This window comes from Gossypium hirsutum, chromosome A02 (assembly GCF_007990345.1).
Source record: "Gossypium hirsutum isolate 1008001.06 chromosome A02, Gossypium_hirsutum_v2.1, whole genome shotgun sequence".
NCBI lineage: Eukaryota > Viridiplantae > Streptophyta > Magnoliopsida > Malvales > Malvaceae > Gossypium > Gossypium hirsutum.
The window spans coordinates 71177354-71182649 of NC_053425.1; positions in this window are offsets into that span (position 1 = coordinate 71177354).

The window sequence follows — 5296 nt, forward strand, 5'->3', positions numbered from 1 at the left end:
TGTGAACACTCGGTTTCAAAGAGTCTTTGTGTGTGAACATTCCAAAACTGAAAAGCCAAGAGTGTGAACTTCATGTGTGAACGGCATTATGCTGGTTCTTGAATCATTTAAAATCAGCTGAACATTCCTCATGCATGTAACGCCACATTCATTGAACCTATGATGCATGCACCTAGCTTAAATGCTTCCACCCACATTCGGCCAACCTACACAACATGAACAAATGAATTTAGTTGATCATTATTCAGCTGAATCATATTAAAAACGAAATTTAGACAACATTAATCCAAATAATTAAAACAAAACTCAATTAATTAAACTAAGTCTAATTAATTCAGTTTGGACAAGACACATTAAAACATGTATTAAGACTTATTTATGAGTTGTAGGAATTTAATTTGACTTAATAACATATAAGAAAACACAATTAATCATGCATAATTAAGTTTGACCAGATTTAAGACCAATTTAATAACGAAAATTAATTAAGCTTGTAAATAACTAATTTAACTAACTCAATTAATTATTTCAGCTACTATATGATTGACTAAGTTATTTTGAGCTAATTTTGAGCTGGTTTGAATTTAATGAGCTGAAGTGGAGCTTAATTCAGCTCGTAACAAAGTGCAAGGAAGGCTCATCGAGTTTGTCCAAGCTTCATCAATGCGTCCAACCAAAGTCTCGCCCCAAACTTGATCTACTAAGGCCGAAACAGCCTCCTTGAATTGTTTAGCTCGTGATCGGGTGATTGGACCTTGAGGCAGCTCCAAAGGCTCCTTGCTCGAGCTAGGTTGGACTTGAGGCGTGGCTGTATCAATATGAACCCAAACCCATTCTTTGGGTTCAAAAACTACTCGTTTTTGGCCTTTGTTCGCATTACGGGGATAGGACTCGATCCTAGTGATATGAGCTCGCCCATGAAGATAGGTGCCGAATCCATGGAGTTGCCTTTGGGGCCAATTACTCGAGCACGTGCCAAGAAGTTCCAAGATGCTGTAGCAAGCTATATTGCTCGATTGTGGAGTGATGGGTTGATTGCCCATAAAACGCCCAGCTCAACTAGCTTGATTCGCAATTTCCTACAAGCTGATTTTAGCTTGTGTCAGCTCAATTTAGCTCAATTCGGCACTTAATTAGTTCAAGAAGCTGATTAAATTTATTTTTAATAAATTTAGTTAGTTGTGTTAGTTTAGAATCAGCTCAATTCATTTAATTAAATAAATGTGTCTTAATCTGGACATTTTTAATTCAGCTTATTAAATATGTTTTATATTAGTACATGCCTTTAATATGTCCATATTAAGTCATAAATTAAATGTGTTTAGTTTAATTACAAAGTTTTAATGTGTCTTGACTAAGACAAATTTATTAGTGGCTGCTAATTAATTTGTCTTAGCCGAATTAATGTGCAGAATTTTAATATGTCCAGCTGCTGATTTCATGAGTATTAAACTTGTCCTAATCACATTTATTTGATGTTTTTTTCAGCTAGCTTAATGGCAAAGAAAGCTCATAAAGAAGGAGCATGTATTTGGGCACATGCATGGACGGCATTTAAAGTGCAGCTGCCTTGTGTTTCCAGCTGACTTTTCGTGCAGCTCAATGGACTTCTAGCTGCTGTTTTTGAGCTTCTCCAAGGGCCAATTTCGTGGAGAGCAATGGCCAAAGAGTGTATCATAAATTCCAGCAGCCAATTCACTTGGTGGCTACTCATATTCGGCCAAAGAAGCATAATTTTTGAAGCTGTCCATTTCTCTTCTCCATAGCAGCAATTAAGCTATTTTAAAACATTAGTTGAATGTGAATTATCATCATTAAAAGGGCCAGCCGAATCATCTCTTCTAGAAGGATAAGATTCAGATTTTTGTTCATCAATGTATTTGGGAAATTTCTAGGAAGTTTCCTATAGAAACTTAAGGCATAAGAATCTGATTAATAGGCTATTCGGCTGCCTTAGTCCAGCCTATAAATAGACAATGTAATTCACATTTTGGAGGTTAATGAACAATTTGATAGCTTTGCTAAATTGTGAGGTTGTTTTCAACTCTCGTTATTCTCCAAAAACTTGTGAGACTTATCAAACATCTTTGTGGCGTCAAACTTGTTTTTGTCTCTTCCCGAACTTATCACTTTAATCCCAAAAGTGTGGCGTTCGATTCATACTAAGGTTCCTATCACCATTGATAGTGGGTCTGATACGGCCACGCCTCGGGCACACTTTTGGACCAGCTCCCTAAGCATTGCTTGCAAACCCATGCAAGCTGAAATAATTCAATTCCTTTCCGTTGAGCTCCGTTTAGCTCGTATCCAGCTCACTCGAGCTCAAGTCAGCTCAATTGAGCTCAATTTAGCTACAATTCAGCTCATTTATTTATTGGTTGAATAATTAAAGTATTTATTAACTTAGTTTAAGTTATTACAGCTCATAATTATGTTTTGATTTATTTCATGTTTTTAAAGTTGTCTTAGCCTAATTTAATATGTTTAGCTTAAGACTTTATTAAATTTGTCTATTTTAAATTTATGTGTTAATTAATATATCTATTTTTAATTAATTTGTTCATGTTTCATGTAGGTACAGCCGAATGTGGAGATTCATTCAAGCTAGGTGCATGAACGTCTACTTACAATGCATGATGTGGGAACACAATTAAAGATGATTCATGAATGGGCTGGTTCAATGAACGTAAGGATGATGCATGAATGAGTTAATACAATGAATGGAAGAATGCATGAATATTCACTTACATGCATCGGTTGCTATCCATTGATCTCCTAAGTACCTATTCGGCCAAAAGGCATCTCTTGGAGTGTCCATTCACACCTTGGCCGAACCTAGACATGTCCATTGCTCTCCCATACATTCACCAAGCCTTCAAGTTTATTTCCTTAGCCATGAAGCTGCCCATTGAAGTTCCATTCAGCCGAATTTGGACATAGCCTTTAAAGATACATTTCTAGATTAGTTTTACACATTTAAAGCCGAATTACTTAGTCTTTAAGCTTGTTTAGTATGACTATTCGGCTATCACCTGAACTCTATAAATAGTTCATTTCTCTTTGTAAAAAGGTTACAGAATTTGATCAATTAAACTTAATAGAACTTTGTTCTTGTGAGGTTACCTCCTCTCTTCTTTCGTTCGAGTCTCGAAGCGACTTATCTAGCTTGCTAGTGGTGTCAATCCGAACTCCATTGAACTTATCACTGAATCAGTGTGGCGTTCAACCATCTTCCTATACCTTTGGTTCTTACCTCCATATAGGTAACGGGTCAAGGTCCGCTTCTATCCTTCATCAAAATTCACCTTAAACAATATAAGACTCGGGGCAATACTTTTTAGTATTGAACATTCTTGACGTTTAAGTTTTATTTTTCCATCTCCATCAATTACCTTTTCTAACCTACCTTGTTTCTATTCTAAACCGAATTTATCAACACCAAACCACTCATCTAAACCCTCTCAAAGCTTCCGCAACCCTTAGCCTAAATCACCCAATTTTGACAACTCCAACTACTCCTCGTAGACGATCGGGCAATCAAGTGAATCGACTCAATTAACCTGGGCCGGATCACATCATTTGGTATCAGAGCTACTAAAACGAGGAGCGCCGACGTTCGTAATAAGGCCGCAAGTAGGTTCGAAACGTGAAAAAAAAAATAAAAAAAAAGTTTGAGTTGTAATTTAATTTTTTTTCCCTTGTATTTAGCTTACTATTGTATTGGAGTAACAAAAAAAAATCAAAAAAAAATTCGAAAAAAAAATTGATTGAAAAAAAAATTCAAAAAAAAAGTGAAAAAAAATCGAGCAAAAAAAAAAAAGGTGACCAAAAAGATCAAGTTAAAAAAAAAGTTAAAAGTCTTGCGAATTTTTATTTTTATTTTCTCTCTTATTTGCTCCGATCATCAAGTTTTCCCTTCCTACCATTATTTACCCATCCCAACGCCACACTTAGCCTTGATTTTATTTTGTTTAGCCTACCCTACACCCACATCATTCCTTTGTAACCTATTTTGAAACCGACCCTCAAGCAGCAAATTAAGTCTATCGAGACGAATTACGAAATTGTGAGACGAGGTCGAGAGGTAAAAGGCACGTGTGTTTTTACATCAAAGAAAAAGCCTAGAAGAGTGTAAACACGAGTGGAGTGTTATCCAATTTCATTGTGAGTGAAACGTGAGATTTTTTTTGGTGAGGTATTTACTTTCTATTTTATTTTAATCATTTTAAAAAAAAATGTCACAAGAATTTTCCGAATCAGATTTCCAATATTTGAAGCAAGAGATACGTAGAATTGTGAAATCAAATTTTGATAAATTGCATGATCGATTGGATCGAGTGGAGGAAAGAGCCAGACGAAAACAAAATCCACCAAGTCGAGAAACGGAGTCGAGATCATCACGGCGATACGCGTCCAAAGACTATTCGCTAAGAGATTCTTATCGGGATTCCTATTCGTCAAGGAATTCAAGACGCGACAACCTAGAGCTTGCAACTTCTCGACATGACAAACGAGAGAGGATGAGTTATTCATCGTATGACTCAAATAAGTCCTTCCCGGAGGATTGTTTCCGAAGAAATGGACGAGAAGCCTATGAAAATATTTCTCTTCCTTCGGGGCAAATGATTATATTTTTGATTCTTTCGTGTCGACTGCACATTGTAATGAAATCGAAAAAGCGAGAGAAAAAGAAAATGAAGAGAAAGAATTCGAAAAAGAAATTGAGATTGTACAAGAGTACGAGCGAGAAAAAGAAATCGAAAGAAAAGAAAAAGAGATTGAAAAAGAAAAAGAAATCCAAAAAGAGAGTGAGGTCGAAAATAAAAGTGAAAATGAGAGAGGAAATGAAAAGAGAAAAAAGAAGTTGAGATTAGAAAAGAAACGAGAGAAAAAGAGATAAACGAACCAGAAAAAGTGAGGAGCATTTCGACTAATCCATATGAAACTTGTTCTTGTTCTGTTTCTTCTTTCCAGGTGCCCGAGATATCAAACGATAATTTTCAACTTCACTACCTTTCCGATGAAAGACATTTTCATATGGTCAGTATAGGTAAGGTTGAAGATGAAAACGTGCCTCAAGAGTTCAAAGGTAAGAGAGGTGAGGAAATGTTAACGATCGAGTCACGACCCCCAGGTTTGAAAATTGTTGAAATACTTTTTAGTGACTTAATTTCTAAACGCTCTCTTTATTTTGGTCTGATTAATTGCTACTCCCTGAATGTGGTTGATTTTTGTTCCAATCAACAAACCAAAGGTTTAATTTTGCGTGATGACGGTTTTTCACGAAAGGCGATTA